This window comes from Herpailurus yagouaroundi, unplaced genomic scaffold (assembly GCF_014898765.1).
Source record: "Herpailurus yagouaroundi ecotype Mexico unplaced genomic scaffold, PumYag 77, whole genome shotgun sequence".
In the NCBI taxonomy this organism is placed as follows: Eukaryota; Metazoa; Chordata; class Mammalia; order Carnivora; family Felidae; genus Herpailurus; species Herpailurus yagouaroundi.
The window spans coordinates 12,774,664-12,797,163 of record NW_024412388.1 but is presented as its reverse complement, the minus strand read 5'-3'; the positions used below and the strand labels follow the sequence as shown (position 1 = coordinate 12,797,163).

At 55.6% G+C, this 22,500-nt stretch overlaps 1 protein-coding gene across 1 annotated transcript in view; it reads right to left on the bottom strand.

The window, feature by feature from the left end:
• The window catches only part of ACTL8 (actin like 8), a 61,616-nt gene that overhangs the window by 27,362 nt on the left and 11,754 nt on the right, over positions 1-22,500 (bottom strand). The gene's annotated exons all lie outside the window — the stretch shown is intronic.

Below are 22,500 nucleotides of genomic sequence, written 5' to 3'. Positions count from 1 at the left end.
GTCGGGCTCTGGGCTGATGGCTCGGAGCCTGGAGCCTGTTTCCGATTCTGTGTCTCCCTCTCTCTCTGCCCCTCCCCCGTTCATGCTCTGTCTCTCTCTGTCCGAAAAATAAATAAATGTTGAAAAAAAAAATTAAAAAAAAAAAAGTGATCGATTTCTATTCTGTGAAAGCACAGATGCGTTTAACAGACACGTATCACAATGAGAGAAGAACCCAGTGATGTCTAAAAGTGATAAGTAAGGAACTCTCACAAACCAACACAAGAAAAAGGACCAACACATGGGCAAAGGGGAAAGCATACAACTAGCCAGCTCGGGGACAGGCAATCCAGACAGCCGGCGTGCAGACAGAGGTGTTCGCCCACACCTCGCTCAGCAACACCCCTGGTAAAGCAATGAGATGTTCTATATGTACCAGATGAACTAAAATCACCAACAGGTGCAGGGAGGATGCAGGGGGGTTGGTAAGGGAGGGGGGGAAAGAAACCTCCGAGCCCTACTGGTGGAAGAGAGCCCAGGAGGACCTTCTGGAAGGTCATCCGGGGCAACCCAGTGACTAGGCATTCCCACTCTTTGGTCTACACCCCCAGAGAAACAACCCCACCAGGCCTGTGACGGGGCTTTACAAGGACATTCCCTGAAGGCTTGTTTGCGGAGCAGGACCCGGATGGAGATGTCACCAACATGGGTGCCCCGTAAGGACAGACCAGAGTCCCGGGTGCATCCACGGATAGCTTGCTGGTCCCTGGACTTTCCAGCAGCAGACGGAACTTTGAAACAGCCGCTGAGTCGAACGGGTTAACAAATGAAACGAGCTCATCAGGAGCACAATACCGGTGACATAAGTTAACACGAAAGCCTACGTGTTTTATATGGCTGCACACGCATCAGGACGGACCAGAGGCACGAGCGTTCCCCTGGGGCGGGTATAGCGGCCAGGCTGGAAATGAAAGATCTGTAGAAAGTGAAACCAGAGAGGGGCCTTGACCAGACAAATGATAGAATGACGTGAACTTGCCTTACCTGGGGGACAAAAATAGAAGATTTTTTTTCAACGTGAACCTAGTTTGGGCACGTGAAAAGCGTGTGAGGAATGAACGCGAGGCAATTATGCCAGATTCAATCATTCCTGGTAGAAATTAGGGCACGACTCAGACTAACAAATCTTGAAATCAGAGCTCCTAGTAAACTCTGTGGGCCTTTCAAATCTCAATCTCCGTCCAAGTCTTTCTCTCTCTTTTTCTCTCTCTCTTTCCCTCTTTTGCTGGCTTAATGTCCTTCCCGGGGCTCAGCACCCGCCAGGTAAGCGGTTAGTGTTCCCCCGAGAGCCAGCGCTCCCTCCCCGCTCCAGAGGCCACCCAATCCCGCCTCGCGGCATCAGAGGGTCCCCCTGCCCTCGCAGACCCCGCCCGGGCTGCCGGTCCCCACTGTGCGTGCGCTGCGCGGCTCCCCCGCCTGACCGTGAGCTCCGTGGGCACCGTGCCCTCCCCGGAGGTGGCATGGGGGTGGGGGAGGACGGGAAGTCGCATGCTACACCCTGCGGTACCAGCACCCGGTCTGTGTCATTCAGGACGAGACAGAAGGCAGAGCCATGGCCGATTAAGTCGGCTTAGTTCCCCTGCACACTTCACAGAATTACAAGCCAATACGACCTCTGCCTTCTAGGCAGAACCAGCCTAATTAGCTAATTCTTTGAGATCGGGAGAGAGAACTCAGGTGCCCCTAAAGCAAAGTCGTGGTGGGGGAGGAGCTGGACTGTGAATCCCTGCACCCCCCCCCCCCCCCCCAGGATTTGGCTACACAAAAGCCTTTATGGAGAGAGGAGAATTCGCCTCTACCCGCCCACCTCTGTCCTCTCCCCATTCAGACCCGGTAACTTTCCAGGTCTCCCCATTATTCCAGGTCCCACCTCATCTCCGTGGTGCCAAGTCCTCGGCTTCTTGGACCCCCTCTGCCCCCTCTCTCACACCTCCCGTCTGCTGGTAATAAGGGTTACTGCTTCCTGGGCCCCCACTGTATGCCCGGCCCTGTGCAAACAGCTTCAACATCCCTGCCCCGGTGAGACACCCCCGGAAAGCAACATGCCCGGCAGCTTCTACCCGAGCAGAGCCAGCTGCCTGCTGGTCTCCTGCACTCACTAGCTCAGCTTTTAAAGGCCCCAGAGGGGCTCCTGGGGGCTCAGCCCTGGCAGGAAGCGGGCGTCAAGGGAATGAGAGACTCCCCAATGCTGCACCCCGTGCCAGTTTGCTTGGCGTGCAGCCTTGAAACTGCCCATGCTTGCCTTGAGGGGGAAAAGAGTGAGACAGGCCTGTGCAAGCTCTGAGCGCCTATAGGGAAGGCAATCACGGCCATGTTCAGGAACCGAAGGGCAGATGCCGTCCTGCCAAGCTCATTGGGTCCCCACCCCATGTCTACACATACCTAACCGCTAGTGATCAACATGGGACCCGGGCCCTGCTTCTTAGTTTCTGTTTTACAGCCTCACTGATTGCAGCCAAAGGGAATCTGTTACCCCAGCGCTCCGGGGGTGTGTGTGTGTGCGTGTGTGTGTGTGTGTGTGTTGCAATATTTTCTCTTTTTTTATTGCTCCTAAATCTTTCCAGTTGTAGCTAAAGCTTCCCTCTTCCTCCCAAGTAATGGAGGGAAGGGAGAACTAAAAATAGAAGGAAATTTACATTTGCACAACACCTGTTATATTTTACTATGTTCTTATTTAATCCTCTTAAGAGCCCTACAAGGTGGTTGGTGTGTTTATAGTGAAGGAAAGGGGCTCGGAGAAAGCCAGGTTTGCAGGGATGAACCCTCCCTGGAGGCTAGGCGTGGCTGTAAAACGGGTCAGTGGGGAGAAAGATGGGGGGGGGGGGTTCTATCTGCAGTTTCTAGAAGTATCTTTAATGGGAGAAAGTAATGCCCTTCTTCGTCCTTCCTCCCTTCCTTCTGCTGGCTGAAATGCAGACATGTTGGCAAATTCCAGTAACCATCTGGGAGCAGGAGGGGCTTGGGGAGTAGAAGCTATGACATAGCAGAAATAAAGAGGAGGACTGAGTCCCCACACTGTGGGCCCCGTGCCAGGCCAGGATGGACCCCACCTCTACACTTTGCTTAGGCCTCTTTTTTGGCTTTTCTGCATCAACCTTAAGCTGATATGGGGACCTATGAGATAATCCTCCTTTTGCAGACCTTATCAGCGCATTGTCCTACCACCTCAGCCTTCAAAGGATTAAAGGGATTTTCTAGTATTGCTCACCCACTCCTTCCCACGAGAATGGTTCAGTTTTCAAACACCTTTTTCTCTGAGGGGGAAGGACTGGGCACCAACTGGAAGAGCAGCTTTCTAGGATCTCTACACTGCCCTCAACTTCCCCTGTGATGGCAACGTCAGTCTGCGACAGCCAGGAGAATGTTATGTAACTTCATAGGGTAGGCAGTAAGACACAATGACATAAAAAACATTACAGCAAAGGGAAAAGTAGAAAAAATGAGACCGGAAGGTTTATATACCTGCAGCAATTTGACTGAGCTTCCTAGCAGCCAAAGCAAAGGGGGAAACACAACTCATGGTGACTGCTGGTTGCTCAATATCTGTTTCCCAGACTTTGGGGCCTGAAAGGCACTTCTCCTGTGGGACGTAGAAGAAGTCAATGGATGACGCCAGCAACAGTCCTTGTGGCAAATGTAATAAAGCGTCTTAAGTTACAACGTACTTAATCCTTCCAACGACCCTGGGCGTTAACTGTCATCCATGTTTTACAGATGAGGAAACTAAGGCAAAGGAAGTTAAGTGAGTAACCCTGCCCAAGGCCACACAGCTAGGAAATGACCGAGCTGAGATTCAGGAACTTGGACCCCGGGCTTTTATGTGAGGGCCTTAAGGTGAGCCGGACCTGGGTTTAATTCTCATCCACTGCCTATCGCTGAGCAGCCTTGGACAAGTGACTGCACCTCTCTGAGCTTCTGTTTCCTCACCTGTGGTGGGAATAACCCCATAAACCAAACAGAGTGGTTGTTAACGACAAGAGAAATCTGCAGGTCTGGTGCCTTGGAATTACCCCTGAAGCCAAATGACAGATAAGGAGAGCTAAGTACTCTCAGATTCTGGGAAGAGCTGACAAGGTACCGCCCAGAATTGAGGTCGGACTACCCCCTCCCGTCCCCTGCCAGGATTTACCAGGAGGAAGCAGAACCGGTCTTAAATGCCAACTCTCCCCACACGTGCTGTGCACAGAAGGGCAGCTTACAGAGAGCAGGGTGTTGGCCATGGAGAGGTGGCCTTCCTTCCACCTCTCCCGAGGATCCTGGGGAAGCTCGGGGACTTTCGATGGGACATGACATCGGAGGTCCTAATACAGATCGGATGATGCTCTAATAACTGCCAGGGCCCAGAACATAGTGAACATTGTCAAAGACATTAAGACCCAGGAAAGGAGAATTTGAAGAAACCCTATTAAGGGCAGGAAGTGGAAATGTCAAAATTGTTTCCCATTTTTACCCACGAGGCGCTAACACTCCACAGCCAGCAGGCTCCGTGGGCAGAGCCCTTGGCACAGGGCCTGTGCACATAGCAGGTGGTCACATGCGTCAGCTCCACGTCCACAGGGTCAGAGAGCCCCCGTCGGCCCCTGCAAACCCCTCCCCCAACAGGGACCCCACAAGGTCAGCCCCTCGCCAGGGAAGCTGCTGGACTTGAACATTCCCACAGCAGAAGACACGGAGTCCTCCCAGGGGACCTGTCCCTTGGGTCCACCTCCTCCCTCACCCCGCTGACCTCTGTTTGGCTCTCCTTGACCTTGAGTCTGCCAGAGAACTGGGTGACTAGTGGTGGCAGGACGGGGTCCTCTGTCCTCTGTCCTCACCTTCTTGTTTCTTGGGTCTCCCGTCTTTACTGCTACTGGAGAAGGTCTTGGCAAAACCCCAGAGCCAAGCCCCGGGGAGGCCGCCTCCATAAGCAGGAAGGCAGACGCTGCTCAGCCGAGAGGCCCATGGACTCTGGGAAGAGACAGGAGCCACTGTCCCCGATGCGAGCCTAAAGGTGGGGGCAGGGCAAGCAAGGGAAGGGATGCGTAAGAAGGAGCTTCCCACCATTCACCTGAGCCCGAAGGGGGCAGAGAATAAACGTTGGACACAGACCCCGGGTCTCCACGTAGGTTTACATTCAATTCTGAGAAAGACTGGGCTCTTTGCCGTGCCCAGTGCAACAGAAAACCCTCCCAGGATATCTGAAGGCAAAGCCACGCGGTCGCACAACACTCGAGGAAGTTTCTTAAATCCCGGCTCTTCCCCACCGGTTGGTTCCAACTGGCCCCAGGCCTGTGAAACCTACCTCTGAGCCTCAGCTCCCTCTCCATCAAGGACGGTTGAAAACCCTTCCCATCAGGGAAGATGGGGATAAGGTGGGTGAGGCCACCGGGCAGGGACATCCACTTACAGTAGGAGCCTAATAAGTGCTTGGGCGGCCCTTTCTCGCACTCAGACTGAGGCCGGGGTCCCGGCTTGGCTGAGCTACACGCTGCTCTGATGCAAAGGAGAGGGGGTGCCGGGGCGCCAAGGGGGCCCTGGCTGCAGCCCAGCGCCGGAGGTGCGGGATCCAAGCCGAGGAAGCCGGAGTCACGCACTCGGCAGATGGCGGAGAGGAAGGTGCCGCGAACACGCGTCTCGGCTCTCCAGTTAGTTGGGATCAGCGTGGAGGGAGCTCTTTTTTCTCCCCCTTCTCTCTGCCTCGTGTGATGTGTTTCTGACACTAATCAGGGATCCGTCCCCCTGGGAGCCAACAATAATGATTAATGGTGTTAAATATAGCCAGAGACTGCCGGGGCCAAATTAGGCGCCATGCATAAAACATCACTCGCCTCGTCAGGCAGGCAAATCGGCCGGGCGTTGAGGCCTGGTGCCCGTGGACCAGCGCCCACCGTCGGGAGGCCCGACCCAGCCACCTCCCCGCCACTGCCCACGGGGGAGTCTGCCGGGGACCCCGCCATACAGTGTGTGCCCATACGTGCCCCCTCTCCCCCACCAGGCCCCTGAGTTGACCCAGAACAGAGGAATTGCTATCGAAGGGTGGAAAGAAAAAGTGCTCGGGACCCAAACGGAGGTGGGTTCAAGTCCCAGCGCTTCCACTTTGTGGTTGAGCGGCCTCAGGCAAGTCACGTCCCACGGCTGAATCTCAGTTTACTTTTTGTAGCCGGTAAGGGGGTATCGAGGTGTAGGGAGACCGGCCCTTTATTTAGTGGGCACTCAGAAAATGTTGGCTCGCTTCCTCCCCATCTCGGGCCTAAACAGCTGTGTGACTGTCAACAACTAACTTGCCCTCTCTGAATCCAAGTGTCTCAGCTGCGACATGAGGCCTCCTGCCGCGGGGCACGGAAAACACTTCGTACGTGCTAACAAACACATCCGTTCGTTATGCCGTGGCTGTGTACGAGCACCAGCTCTGTGCCAAGCACTGTGCTAGATGCTGGGTTACCCCAAAGACGGGGACATCCGGTGCCCGCTCTCACGGAGCATGCAGGCCAGTGGGGAGACAGGCGGTAAGTCAAACAGATGAAGTAACTACAAATTATAAGATCCTCTCTAAAGGAAACAAAAAGGCTAAAACAAAACGTGAGTGGGATTGGAAGGGGGCCGTGCCACGCAGGGGACAAGTGAGAAGGGGCCGGCCCTTCTAGAAGCGCGGGAGAAGTTACTCCCATCTGGGCGCCCACTCTCCCTGGTCTGCCCCACCCCCGGGAGGGTCCCCCTCTTCTGTGACATGGGTCCCCTCACTCTTAGGGGTGGCTGGGGCGGCGGAAGTAGCCCATCGCCTAGGATCGACGGTCTCCCAACTTCTGATTGGGCACAGGACCCAATAAGCATCTGTTGACAATGATAAACGCGCACTCCTTCCTGACTTGATGTACATCGTTCAACATACATCAAAACACACCTCGAGAGGAGGAAGTGAGGATATAAGCAGGAATCGAGTTCTGATTCTGTCTCCCGTGTTCTGTGGCTCTCTGCACGTGGGATCCACGTAGCCCACGCTGGTGACCACAGCACAGAGGTGGCCCGTGGCACACCAGGAAGTAGCTGGCGGACGCACCGGCCGTCCCCTCCTGCCACAGATGCACCAAGAAGGCCCGGAAGGCCCCGCGCTCTCCTCCACCACACCCGCTCATGGGGCGCATCGACTCCGGGTCCTTCCCCAGCACGCCTCCCCGGCCCCCTGCAGCCATTCCTGTGGCCCAGGCGGGGACCCCTCCGGAGGACAACCCTCCTGCTGTTCCTTCGCCCTCAACACCCTGGTCCTCACCCGGCTAATTCAGCCATCATCCCCGAAGCATCAGCTAAGGCGGCCCCACAACATGGAACATAGAGAAAATGATGCTCGTAGGAGCTCAATGGATGAGGCTGCCCACAGCCGGCGGCCACCTTCCTGGGGACGTGGGCCACCCCGGGCCCCTCCTGTCTGTGCTGAGGGCCTTAGGCCTTGACGGTCCTGCACCCTATATCCTGACCGGGAGGCTCTGAGCTGAGGGAGAAGCCCCCTGACCGTGGCCGCCTGCTCTGTCACGCTGGTTGCAAATACCTATGTGACACCGAGCTCCTTGAGCGTGAGACTATTTACGCCACATCGCGAGGGCCTGGCCCAGATGATATGCAGGACAAATGTCTGTTCGACTGAATTGTCATAAAAGTAAAGCAAACTTTGTGTGAGTGAGGAAGCCTTCTTTTTGTTTTTTAATGCTTTTTACTTATTTTTGAGAGAGAGAGAGAGACACAGAATCCGAAGCGGGCTCCAGGCTCTGAGCTGTCAGCACAGAGCCCGACGCGGGGCTCGAACTCATAAACCGTGAGATCGTGACCTGAGCCGAAGTCGGACGCTCAACCGACTGAGCCACCCAGGTGCCCCTGGGTGAGGAAGCCTTCTGAACCAACTCTGGAGACCCAGAAACCACGGAAGACAACGTGGGCGTCTCTAACCACGTATCGATTCAGAACCTCGCGTGGCAAAAGGTGCCATAAACACAGGTAACAGACAACTGAGCATCTCAGGCGAGAGAAGCGCTCTGCAGAGGCCAGGAGAGGGTTAATACCTACACAACACGGAATGCCAACAGGTCCACGAGAAGGGGACAGATGACCCCGCACACAAACGAGCAAAGGATCCGCAGAGGCAATTCACAGGCGAGAGCGTCCAAATAGCCAAACAGATAAGAAGCCACTCAGACCCACTGCTGGTCGGGGAAATGCAAATTAAAAGCGGTGATGAGCTTTCACTTTATGCCTCTTGACTTGGTCAAAACTAACAAGGCCAATAACGACTCTTGCTGGCGGGATCCGGGGAAAGGAGAACTCTCAAATTTCCGGGGTAAACGTGAAGTGTTAAACCTCTGCGGAAATCAGGCTGCGACGGCTATTATAATTAAAAGCACACAAACCTCGTGGCCCGTTGCACGATTCGACTCCTGGAATTATACCCCAGAGAAAGATCTAAGGACGCACCTAGGGGTGTATGCGTGCACGGAGCTTTACCATCATGCTGCGTATTATGGTAACAAACAGAATACAAATGACAATCAACCCGGGAACCAACCAGTCCAATGACAGTATAGCTACACGCTGGAATATTACACGGTCGTTAAAAAGAATGTGCGGGAACTACAGCTCTCCGTGGAGAAGGGTTTCTACAGGGCGTGGCTGAATGAGAGAGGGTCCAGGAATCGGAAACCATTACTATATGTCTGGGCGTGACTCTTAAGAACATGGGAAAATATGAGAATATCTATACAGGATGGTCTCGGGGTGGGAGGGTTAGAGGATAAACAGACTGAAGAAAAATCACGCTAAAACGGATAACAGTTACGCATGTGTATAAAACTGTCTGTAAAAAGGCATCGACACGCGTGTGCAGAGGGAACGGACGTACGCGCTCCCCGCGCCCCTCAATCGCTCTCGTCCTCCCGCTCACTTTCATCCCCGATTTTCTCCACTCTTCCTCATCTTCAGGCACGAAAAACCAAACAGATTTCCAAATAAGCGGCTAAATGCCTTATTTATCTGGCGCCCTGAACTCTCCAGAACACAGCCCAGAACTACAAAGCAAAACAGAGATCTGATAGCCAAAACGGATTATACATTCTTCACTCGGAGCGAAGTGCTTTGGGCTAATTACTCTTATTTTATATAATTTAAATAAGCTTATTAAGCTCAGGGTGGCAGACATGCCTGAAGGTGACCCCCGATGGTCCACATCATTGTGTGTTCCCCTCCCCTTGCGTGGGGGTGGGGCTTGCTTCCAACCAACGGAACATCGCAAAGGGACTCCTAGGCTGGCGTTTCATTCTGCCTTCGCAGGCTGAAGGGAGGGGCTCTCCTGGGGGCCTTGAACAAGGCATCCACGGGGTCTCCGATGGAGAGCACCACGAGGCTGACGACGGCCAGGACCCCAGGGCAGTACCAGCCACCAGCCAGAAGGGGGCGTACGCCCTCGGTCATTTAACCACAAGGAAACCAATGAGTCTGGAGGAGATTCTTTCCCGATCGAGCTTCCCATGGAGCACACAGCCCAGAGGAGACGTTCGACTGCAGCCCTAGCAGATCCTGAGCAGAGGGCACGGCTCAACCGCGCCTGGGCCCCTGGCCCACAGAACACACGAGACGGTAAATGTGCGCTATTTTCTGCCTCTGCGTCTGTCGTCGAGTGGTTATGCAGCAAGAGAAAACTAACACACTCATCAAATTCAGAAATAAAAGGTTGAATCGAGGAAAACCTACCAGGAACTGTAAGACACGACTGTATAGCAGATACAAACCAGCTAAGAAGTGTGTGGGGGGACGCCTGGGGGTGCCCATCGGTTAAGCAACCGACCCTTGGTTTTGGCTCAGGTGGTGATCTCACAGTTTGTGAGATCGAGCCCCGTGTCGGGCTCTGTGCTAACAGCAAGCAGTCTGCTTGGGATTTCTCTCCCTCTCTCTCTCTCTCTCTCTCTCTGTGCCCCTCCCCTGCTCACACTCATGCTCGCTCTCTCTTTCTCTCTCAAAAACAAATGAATAAACAAATGGGGCACCCAGGTGGCTCCGTCGGTTAAGTGTCCGACTTCAGCTCAGGTCATGATCTCACGGTTCATGGGTTCGAGCCCCGTGTTGGGCTCTGTGCTGATATCTCAGAGCCCGGAGCCTGCTTCGGATTCTGTGTCTCCCTCTCTCCGCCCCTCCACCACTCATGCTCTGTAAAAACAAGTGTTTGGGGCCATTGTGCGTCACGGTCGGGGACTGATAGCTAAGACCCCGAGGGACCAGAAGGGGGGGGTGAGGAGATGGACATTTGAACTCTCAACAACCCTGGCAACAACCTATCAGATGGGTGCCTTCACCGCCCCCTGGAACAGAAGGGGTGAATCCAGATCCTGTCATCGTCCACCAGCAGCACCCTGCAGAACGAAACCCCTCTGGTGAGACTGCCCCGCACGTGTTTGCTGCACTCACTGAGCACCCGGGGCGGGCGCTGCGCTGGAAGGGACAGACCCTCCGAATGGCGGGGATGACTCCCACCTCACAGGTGAAGAGAACAGAGAGGCTCAGCGGTCACCCAGCCAGCGAGAGGCCTGATGCCCACCGCCGGCCGGCCGCCTCCTCCAGGCTGTGTCTCCTCTCACTCCGACTGTTCTTAATACACTGTGCGGCCTCCCGGGGCCTCAGTCTTCCCCGTCCATAAAATGGGGCGAAGCGCGGTGCTCATCTCACGGGGAATATAAATGGTTCACGGGTGTAGAGCATTCAGCAGAGTGCCTGGCGGGGTGGGGGTGGGGGGAGAGCCCGATCTCTTTCCTATTATTCTAGACTGCTCTCAAAAACGCAGATACAAAGAGCAAAAGTTCGATCTCTGAATACTGACAACTCCTGGGGAAATGGGTTTTTAGAAATCATTCTTCCCGACAGGTGGTGTTTTTTCTTCCCCTGGAGGGGTCAGTGCCGCCAACAGGGCCTGGGAGACACAGCCCCCAGAACACAGAGCTTCCCTTAAAATGGGGGTGAACGCTTGTATGCTGAGAGCCCCAGGAGACCACAGACACCCCCAGCACACGCTGTGCACTTCTGGGTCCCCCTCAGGCTCGCGAGAGACCAAGAGCTCACATCTAGGACATGCCCGAGGGCCACGGTTGCAGGGCCTGCAGAGGGCCAAGGAGGACGCTTTCTCCTCAACTCCCAGCCAACTCAGTCTTAGGCACAGCGTGAAGCTGAGAATGTCTTTTTTTTTTTTTTCAAGTTTATTTATTTAAGAGAGAGCATGGCGGAGGGGCAGAGAGAGGGAGAGAGAGAGAATCCCAAGCAGGATCCGCGATGTCAGCACAGAGCCTGACACGGGGCCTGATCCCACGAGCCACGAGATCGTGACTTGAGCTGAAAGCTTAACCAACTGAGCCACCCAGGCGCCCCAGGGAATGAAAGTCTTAAATGACCCCTTCACAGAGAGCTGGGCCCCTTCACGGGGACCCAGCGAGGATCCCAGAAAGCATGAGAGCTGGTGCCTCGCCCTCCGCTCTAGGCGCCCCCGCGCCCCCCAACTCGCATCCCATGCCAAAGAACAGTTTCTGAAATGGGTGCCTCAGGAAGGTGCTCTGCGCCTTAGGATTTACGACACGCCTACCCCCTCCAGAAGCAGGGACCCAAAAGACGCTACAGGGATGTTCGCAACGCAATTGTTCATAAAGCAGGAAAGGGAACGGGGCGATGTGTCCAAAACCAGAAGACGGGTGACGTTATATGGAACGTCCAGACAGCAGACCCCCGTGCGGCCCGTACAGATGATTGAGGGGCGTTTCTTCGCACGAGAAAGTATTAAACATTTTGGGTTACAATGTGAGCTTCCCTATTATGTGTATTATCATCCCTTTGGTGTCAAAATACAGAGAAAAGGGTTCAGAAGGTCACAGATCAAGGCGGTCACGGTGGCTGTCTGGCGAAGGAGATTAAAGGGATTTTCCTCCTTTTGCTTATCTGCATTTCCTCATTTTTCCCTACCACGAACAGATACTGCTTTGTACAGCTGAACAAAAAAAGAAAAAAAGACGAAGTAAGTACTTTAGCTTCTAGAACCGGGGAGCACTTTCACCCGCATTATCTCTTATAATCCTCAAACCACAAGCAGATACAGCAGCTACACCCCGGCCTCCTAAGTGCCGAATCCGACTCAGGCCCTCTGTGCCATCCACACCGTTTCGGGCTGTTTCCTCCCATTCTGTTCTACTGAAACTCTTCCGCTCTGGTGGGGGTGCTGAGCGGGGTCTCTGGGTTCCAGGGGTGGGCACACGCCCCCGGAGTTATACACCAGAGGTGGGAGTTCATAGTGGACATTTTTCTGGGGAAGAATCTAGAAAATTTGTATTCTTTTTTTTTTTAAGTGTTTATTTTTGAGAGAGAGAGAGAGAGAGAGAGAGAGAGAGAGAGACAGAGCATGAGCAGGGGAGGGGCAGAGACAGAGGGAGACGCAGAATCCGAAACAAGCTCCAGGCTCTGAGCGGTCAGCCCAGAGCCCGACACGGGGCTCGAACCCACGAACCGTGGGACCGTGACCTGAGCCGAGGTCGGATGCTTAACTGGATTGAGGCACCCTGGTACCCCTGGAAAATTTTTATATTTTTAGAGATGCCTGTGACTCCTGAGAGGTACGACCCACTGTCCTGGGCCCTCCAGCAAGCCCCTGCCCTCCTGTGTGTTCCAGCCAGCTCTATTGGTGACCCACTTTCCAGATCCCGCCTCCTGCCTGGGTTTCCTGTGACCTGTCCTCTGTCCTAACAGTCCCACCTGCCAGAGATGTGTCCTGCCAGAATGCTGTCCTTTATCTTGTCCCTTATCTTTGCACAAATCAAAGCAAGCTATGAGTCTTTCTAGAGGGAAACATACACAGTGAATTTTATTATGGATTTGGGTGATTTGCACCTCCTGAAGCCCACCCACCAACGGCCCCCTGCAGTCGGTTGAAAAGTGTCCCCTAAAAATTCACATCCACCCAGAACCTTAGAACGTGACCTGACTTGGAAAGAAGGTCTTTGTAGATGTAATTACTTAAGGATCTCAAGATGAAATCATCCTGGATTTCGGTTGAGCCCTTCATCTAATGACTTCTAAGCTCTTGGGATCCTGAGAGACGGAAAAGACTCAGAGCCACATGGGAACAGGGGACAGAGACAGAGGGTGAAGGGATGTGGCCACAAGCCAAGGAGCACCCAGGAGCCACCAGAAGCTGGAGGCGGCCAGGAACGATCCTCCCATAGAGCCTTTGGCGGGAGCATAGCCCTGCCCACGCCGTGAATTTCAGCACAGTGATCCAGATCTCAGACTCCTGGCCTCCAGAACTGTGAGAGAACACACTTCTGTCGTTCGAAGCCAAGTTTATGGTCGCTTATAATATCAGCCCTGGGAGATGGACACAGCCTCCAATCCCAGAGGGCCCGGAGGCTCCAGTTTAAACGAACCTCTTTGGTACGAGCAATAGTCACCCGGTCTGCACATGCTCCCTGGACCCCTCCCGGTGGCTACCTCTTCACCCTTCAGCCTCAGGGCGCCCCCACCCCTGCTCTTCTCCAATGTGCCTGAGGCAAGACTGGTTGCATCAAGCCAGGCTCCGCAGCTAGAACCTTCCGCCACATCTCACACCCTTCCCTCCCCTCCCACGTCCTATTAATAAAACAAAGTAAAAATTAAATTACTTCTAACACACCCCCGGTCTGCTTTCAAGAGGGCTGGATGGTTTGAAATTCTAATTTGCTTTCCAAGGTCTTAAAATAATTTCACAAGAGCCCTGGCGAAGCCGCCCCCACCCCCTCCTGTATTACACAGCGGGATTAGCCCGCGGGAGCCCAATCCACAGCATCGGGACCGGGAAGTTGGGAAGGACGGTGCCCGGACAACCGGACAAACGGGAGAACTGGGGTCCACTTCCGGCCCCCCTGCAGACTGCAGGTGCCGTCTCAGGGGAGACCCCACCCCTCTCTGGACCTCCGTTCTGCCGTCTGCAATATTCCGCGGGAGGCATTCGGAGGCTAATGCCACATCTTGGCCACAGTCAGTCTCAAAACCAGGGGTTCTAATCCTTTTTGATTTATGGACTATGAGAGTCCCTGGTGCTCGGCCAGACCCAGGCCCCGCTCCCCAGCTCATGGAAGACTAACTTCCCGGCCCCAAGCAGGGCCTAGAGACCAGTTCTGGCCTGTGAAGGGTGAGCAGAGGACATCAGTCCTGGGCAAAGGCATCTCAAAGGCACAGGGCCATCTCCACAGGCTGCCCCTTTAGCAGTGACCACAGAGGCCCCACGGAGAGATGTGGGAGCCACAGATCCGCCCCGGAGCTCTGAGTTGCAAGGCGGGAGAGTCCCCCAGCTGATCTCGGATTTTGCACGAGCATAGAGCTCGTTCGTGCTCTAGGCTGGTTTGTTTGAAGCCACTGAGACTTCAAGGCGTATTCATTAACGCAGCACAGCCCGGCCTAGCCTGACTAACATCAGTACTATTTCTTTTCAAGGATCCGATGATGAGAAACCAGGGAAGAAAGTAAAAGGGACTTTCCCGAATTCACAGACGGACGGCAGGTGCACGGCAGGGGAGGAGGGGTGGACTAACTCAAGCCAGGTGCGTGGCACCGGGCAGAGGTCGGAGACAGCTTTCTGAGGAGAGCCACCCACGCTGATGCTGAAGGGGAGGGACAGAGGAAGGAAAGGGAGACACAAGAGGGGTCAGCAGGTGCACATGCCTGAAGAGAAATCCAACAGGAAGCTGCAAAGCGTTCAGCGTGGCTGGAATCTCAGGGTGTGTTGGGGTTGGAGAGGCAGAGAAGGGAGCACCGGGGACGCGGAGGCTCTTCCGTGAGTCTATCCCACCTCCAAGCAAAACCAGCCGTGGGGAGGCGGGGGCGGGGGGGGGGGGGCGCTGGGGATGGGGCCGGAAACATGCCCAGCTTCTCCTGACCCTGAAGAGGCTGTGTCAGCAGTCCCTCTGTCATCTCCACACCAGCACTTCCTCTCCGGCAGCCCCCGCGTCCCCGCCCAAGGGAGCAGGAGCGCGCCAGCTAGCCCACCGCCGGCCTTCGACCCTCAGACACACCCCGCCCGAGGCTCATCAGACACAGGCTGGTGCCCAGAACGGCCCATTTCCACAGCTAGAGCAGAAAAGGCCTTAGACCTCTGGGCATACCTCTTTGCTCTACGGAGAAGAAACATGGGCCCAGAGTGGGGAAGCAACGTGCCTAAGGCCACACAGCAAATCCATGGCCCAGCTGTGGGACTAGAATACAGACTGGACCCTGAGTGTGCTGCTCTCTTAGCTGCTTCTTCTTCTTTTTTTTTTTTTTAACGTTTATTTATTTTTGAGAGACAGAGAGAGACAGAGCACGAGCAGGGGAGGGACAGAGAGAGAGAGAGGGAGACACAGAATCCGAAGCAGGCTCCGGGCTCCGAGCCATCAGCACAGAGCCCGACACGGGGCTCGAACCCATGAACCGCGAGATCATGACCTGAGCCGACGTCAGACGCTTAACCAACTGAGCCACCCAGGAGCCTGTTTATTTTTTTTTTTTTTTTTTTTATACCCGTTTTCATGAAAAAGCAATTTCTTTTTTTTTTTTTATTTTTTTTAACGTTTATTTATTTTTTGAGACAGAGAGAGACAGAGCATGAACAGGGGAGGGTCAGAGAGAGGGAGACACAGAATCTGAAGCAGGCTCCAGGCTCTGAACTGTCAGACACGGAGCTCGAACCCACGAACCGCGAGATCATGACCCAAACCGAGGTCGGACGCTCAACCGACTGAGCCCCCCAGACGCCCCTCTTCTCCCCCTCAGCTTCTTAAGATCCCAGGGCCCTGGGGATTTCTGTTTCACCAGAAACTGGCCCTTCCCTGAACCAGCAGCTCCACACAAGAAAGCTTCAGCCAACCGGTGTCACTTCTACTTTTCACGCAGGAAGGAAGGAAAGGATCCAGGGTCTCGGTGGGAACAGCTCCACTCGGGGTCTTTTGTGGGTTCTGGTGAGACCCAGGCCTGCACCCCTACCCCCCACCGCTCCCCACGAGCCTGAAAGGCATCCTGGGGAGCCACCCATGAAATGCTGCAGCCCTGCAGCCCCTCCGCCCCGTGAGACCCCACCAAGGACAAAGCAAGCCCTCGGCACCACAACTAGAAGAATCTCAAGGCTTGGTGCCTGGATAAACCCTCCCTGCTCACCCCAATCTCCCAGAGCCGCCTCAGCTCCCCTGTTGGCATAGGGAGCACGCCCTGGCTTGTTGATGGTGAGGCACATGCCTTTGGATCAGCACGTGTCTCGAGACAGAGCACTTTCTACACTGTTCCCCAGACCAGCTGGGACCACTGTGTCTCCCACCCGGCCCCCCAGGCAGCCACCGGGGACCACTACCCGCTCTGCCAGCTTGATGAGTGAGGAAAAGGCAAGAGGAGAGTCCCCCAGCCTCAGAAGGAACCTTCTAGCACATACACCACCGCTCGGCTCCCTCACTGTCACGGCAGACATCGCAAATCGATCATCAGATTCTTTCCTGCCGAGCCCAATCGCAGCCTGGGATCTCCGCGCGCCCCGCTCCGGTTAGCAACGGCCACTTGTCAGAGCAGGTGCACCGGGTGAAACCACCTCCCCACACCCGCTATCGCCGGCCAAGGATCTCCGACACCGGGCTGCTTTCCACCCCTGGGCACGCATTTATCTGGTGGCGTGAGCGAAAGAATATCAGGACACACTTGAGGAGCAGGAATGACGCACGCCTGGGGCCCTGGGGTAAGGAATTTCAAGAGGCACTCGACCAAGCAAGGGGTGCTGAACACGCAGGAGGCGCTGGTGGGGAAGGTGGTGTTCCTGCGATGTGAACAACCCGTCAGCACTCTGGAGAGGCGAAGAGGTTCCTCGAGAAGCAGCACGTGGTATCTTACGTTTCCTGGAGGTTCTGACCCAGCACAACGTGCACGTTGTTTGCATTTTTTAGGAGACGGGCTCGTTCCGCGTGGTTAGTTTCCCGCCTTAGGAACAGAAGACAAAGAAAAGGGACAAATGGGTCCCTCTGGAAGGAAAAGCGTAAAAAAGGAGGTCACCCCAGGGATTGGTGCTAGAACCAGTCTTATTTAAAACCCTCGCAAGTGAGCTGAGCAGAAGAACATATGTGCGATTGATGGCATTGACCGCCTGGGAGGGAATAGGAGGCCATGGGGGACACATGGCAGGGAGAAGTCGAGTCTGCTCCGGAGAGACAGGCTCTGGGAGAACCCAGCTGCCCGGGCTCCTGGGGACGCTGCAGGGAGCCTCTCCGCCACCTCAGCGGCGGGGAGCAGACGGGCGCAGAACAGGAGGAAACAGAGTTCAGGACCCACACACAAGTCCTGGCTGCCCGCTCTGGGCACCGAGCAATCTGACTCATCGACCCAGAGAATCCTTGCTGTCTTCCAGGTCCGTGGCAGTGCCCGTCAGAGAGGACAGCTCTCACCAGAGCCCAGGGAAGGGGCAGGACGCAGGCTACCTGGACGGGTCCTCTCCTGCCCAGGATCCGGGTGCTGCCCTCACCACAAGCTTCTTTCCACACCTCTAAAGCTTGCTATGGCTCCCTGTGGCCCTTAGGGGCAGGACTCAAATGTTGGCTGGGGAGAAGCAGCAGCTAAGGGGTGCCAATCCTGTCCTGTCATTTACAGGCTACGCGACCTGGGCCGGTGACCCACCCTTTGCACCCCGGGCATCTCCACAGGGCAGACTATGACACCTGCTCCTAGAGTAGCAGACAAGAGATGGCAGGTGACCAGCACCCTGTGGATGCTCAAGGGGTGGCTCAAGACCTTCAGTGAGTTTTCTGCTGAGCCTCCTCTCTGGCACGCCCCCCCCCCCCCCAGCCCTCAGAGATTAACAGCAGTCATATAGAACCCTCTGCAGTCTCTCGGGCATGCCGCACTCAGTGCCCTTCCCTCCACCCTGCCTTAGACTCCCACGTAACTGCTTCTCTTCCAGTCTTCTCTTTGAGTGACGCCTCCTCCAGGAAGCCCTCCCTGACTCTCCCACGTGGACCAGACCCTTCCCTCCACCGCCCCGGGAATCTCCTCTCCTGGCTCTAAGACCTCCCCTCCCCACCCTGGGTTCATGAGCCCTGGTCTGTCCACCCCACCAGCCTGAGGGCACCCAGGGCAGGTGAGTGCCGGGAGGGAAGGGGAAAGAGGGACTTAAGGGAGAAGCCTCAAGGAGTTCCAAAAACAAAAGTTCTCAAACCCAAACAGGGACACGGAGTTGAGGCAGGCCAGAAGACGGAGAGCGTACCTTTCGTGCCGAATCAGGATGAGGTCTAAAGCGGCCATCAGACTTAGTTCTCATTCGTGGCAGGTGGCTCTGGCCGGGGACAGCAAACTCCCGATCCAGGTCTGCAGGGGCTTCCTTTTGGGTGTCACCCCTGGGTCCACCTGGGCTTTTAAGGCTGACGGCAGAGCCCTGGCTGGACATCCCGGCCTCTGGTCCCTCTGTGTGGACTTCCCTCTAGAACCTCCCACCTCCCCAGTCCAGGGCTGGTCATGAACTTCAGGGTCACTCCCATCCTAAGAGCCAACTCTCTTTCCTCCACTGCCAGGCAGAGAGAACTCAGGCTCCAGGAGCCAATCAGTAGGGTGGGGAGGGGCAGCCTCGGCAGGCTTCTCCCAAGACCCCCATTTCTGCCCCCGTCCACCTGGACCCCTTGGGCCCCAGACTTCCTGCCTGAGGTCAGTCCCGGGTCTCTCCTTTGCTGGGTGAACTCGGCCAAACCCTGCCCCATCTGGCCTCAGTGTGCCCTCCTTTTGTTGAGAGTCAGACTCGATTCTGCTCCGACCTGACAAGTCCTCTCCAAGGAGCCAGTAGGGCAGCCCTCCTGGAACTCCTGGGGGAAGGCATTTCCCAGGAACCTCTAGGCCTCTCGCCTCACCCCCAGGCTCTCGGGCCAGGCCTCCTGCATACAAACAGGTAAAGGAGGAGGGCTAGAGGCCATGTCAAAGGAGAAGGCAATGCCTGACCTGGTAGGACATTCAAGTAGGTTTTGAGAGGGGACACCTGCTGCCGGATACAGGACACGCATACTGGCAGCAAGATTCCAAAGAAGGTATTCCTTGGCCTCCTTCCAGCTGCCTCCCTCCGGCCTGGAGTCTGGTGCCGTCAGCTGATGGCAGAGCAGGGGGCGCTCATGGCCCTCCGGGATCCCTAGCTCCCTTCTGTTCCTCAAACACTCCAGGCATGTGCCTACCTCAGGGCCTTTGCACTTGCTGTTACTTCTCCTGGAACACCCTTCCCCCCAGACAGCCTTGCTCCTTTACCACCTTAGGGTCTCTACTTGGATGGCACTTTGCAGTGGGCCTTCCTTGGTCCCCGGGGAGCTAAAATTGCAAACCTCCCTACACAGCCTCCAGTCTCCCTGTTCCCCAACCCCTGCTTTCTTTTTCCGCATTACACTTATCACCAGCCACAGACTGTAAGCTTCATGCAGACCGGGGTGTTTGCTATTTACTGAACACCTGCTATGTGCCAGGCACCGTGTCTGGCCCTGAGGACACAGCAGTGGACGGGACGGCCCAGCCCCTTACCCTCAGCTCTGCCGTGTGAGCTGGTGACAAAACGCCAGGCAGGACCCTGCCTGCGAAAGGGAATGAAGAGACCCTCTGGGGTCACCGCGGGCACCAGAAGACCGCCACGACGATGCACAGACACTACCCCGCCGCGCCCTCCAAACGGCCCTGCAGAGGCGGCACCACGCCCCCCACTTTATAAAGTAGGAAACAGAAACTCAGACAGCCGGTTGACCTGACGAGAACCGGCCTCTGTGCGGCGGGGGGCCAAGCAGGGTCCTACACGCTGTGCCGGGTTTCCCCTAGGAGAGAGGCCCTCTTATCACCCCCATTGGACAGACAGGGAAAACGCAGCACAGAGAGGTCAAGAAAGGTGCCAAAGCCACACAGCCGATGGGAGAGCGGAAATTTTGAGCCCCTGTGGTCCATCTCTTCTCCAACCGGACGAGACTGCCCCCCACCCCAACACGCTGCGTGAGGGAGGGCAGAACCTGGTACAGCAGAAACGCTCATTCCAGATGTGAGACTGCTAGACCGTAAAGCACAATAAATGCGTAAGTGGAGGCAGAGCCCAGTTCCCACCACACCTGTATTTGGCCATTTCCGACGCAGCCCGCATTCAACGCTTGCTACGTGCGAAGAAGGTGCTTCCCGGGCCGTCGTTCCACCGGCATGCCTCGTGTCCTCTCCTTTCATACAGGAGGGACCAGAGAGGTGAGGCACCTTCCCAAAGCTCACACAGCAAGGCGTGGTGAGAGGTGAGCCCCTGACCCCCAGCCCAGTGCTCCCCTGACTTCCTCAGCTGGTGGCCGGAAGCTGCCCGAACAGAGACATTCTCCGCTTCCCTTAAACACATAAAACAAGTCCCTAATCCTTGTTATTAATGTAAATAATATTCCGGCAAAGGAAGCAAGCTCCCTGCCTCCCCAAGGGGCTTCGGGGATTAGGTCTACGGTGCCCGACACAGCAAGGACAATAACCAATTGACTCTTATTAAAACTCCAATAATGCTAGTGTGATTGCGGCTTTGATAAGAGCCCTGCTGTGAGCGGGGGTCAACCACATTAGGAAAATGTAATTAGACTAATAAATTCCAGACAATCCTTTTTCTTTTCTTTTTTTTCCCCCCCTCTTTGCTCCAAGGAGGAGCCACTTATAAGACCTCATTACTCACATGGAGGCCCCATCGTCGGCTCTGCTGCAGAGGAAAGCGGCTTCTCAGACCGCCCGGGTCTGACCACGGAAAGACCCGTCGGCTCCCGCAGCGCCCGAGCCTTTGGGACTTACTGGCCACACGGGAGAAAGTTCAGGGAGCCGCAGAGGCATGGGCGGGATGGGGGTTATTACAGACCCCGGGGGGGCGGGTCCCCTGAGATTCCAAAAGACCAGCTTCTGGGGGGTCAGCCAGGGGTAGACTTTACCGGAGGGTCAGCCTCACCCGAGGCCCAGAGATCGTCCTAGCCCCGCACTGCAGAGGGCAAGGCCATCTTCCAGGGCGAGGCGAACCTTACGAGGAAGTCCCTATCTAGGAAAGGCCCGGCCACTCCTCCTAACTCCTGACCTTCCGAAGTGTAGTCAATTCTGCTGTCACGAGGGCTTTGAAAATGCAAACGTGCTCTGATGCGACCCGGATATCAGGGAACAATTAGAGCACTGAATCTCGCTGGCTGATGCATCATTCCATCCACCAGAAACACCGGGTAAACAGAAAACCACACCGGCTGAACAGAGCAGCCCGGGGACACACAGAACGCACACGCCTCCCAGGACGACGGCCCCGACCATCCACACCCCATTTCCCATCACTTTTCCTTCGCCCCCTCCCTATTTCCATTCCAGCCTGTTTTGTGGTTTCTTTCGCTCTGTCCACGCTGTCTTTTTCTCTCTTTACCTCTCCTCTCTTCCTCTTATACACAGGGTGACACGTGTGGGAACCGGGCAGGCAGCCGGCAGGTAGAGTGGGTGTTAACTCCCACGTGCAAAAACTTCAGATCGTTTTCAAGATGAAGCACCACATTTATTTAGTCCGTGGGTGTTTCCTGACCCTACACACGGGTAGAATTCGGCTGCCTTTTCATTAGATTCCCGCCCTTTTGTGTGCGTCCCCGTTACACAGAAGGGAACGTAAAGTCCAGAGTGGGTCCGGACCCACCAGTCTCCAAACAAACTCACACTGGCCCCTTTTGGTCTCGGATGTTTATGTTTATCGTGTTATCTGCTCTGTGTCTGACGATAGGCTAAGCACTTTACAGTCGAGTTTCAAGGCAAGAGAACGGGGTGAGAACCTGCTTCAGGGTTACGATTCCTGAGTTCCAATCCCAGTTCTACAAGTTTAGCTTTGTGACCTCAGGCAAGGCACGTAACCTCTCTGTGCCTCAGTTTTCTCATCCGTGGAATGGGAAGAGCTCACAGAGAGGTGGTGAGGGTTATGAGATTTAAAAAAATGTAAGAGGGCATGTATGGTTTTATGCTGTGACCTGGGCCAGGGTCTGGGGCACAGGAACCACCCCAAAAGCGTTGGCTGCTCTCATGTTTAGGGCTTACACTGCACACCGTGAACTCCAGTGCCGGCCGAAAGGGGACGGGGGATGGGGACGTTGGGTCGAGGGGTGAGGCTCTTGCGGTCAGACCCAGCTGCAAAGCCCGACTCACCAACTTCCTCCTTTGTGGCCCCGGACAGGTGACCTGGGCTCTCAGTCTCAGTCTGCTCATCCCTAAAATGGGGTAGCAGTTACATGCCCCTCATGGGGGAGGGGGGTGAGGATTCGTGGGATTCCCCACGGAAGTCACTCGTGCAGAGGGCCCAGCACACGAAGCAGAGACGAGGAGGGAGGTATGACCCTGGGCCACCCCCGCCTGTGGGCACAGACCCGTCTCAGCTGAATGCACCTGTTCTCCCCATTAGACTCCCCGGCGGTCCCTCCCCTAGGCCCCCGCGTGTCGTGGCCGCACAGGTGCAGG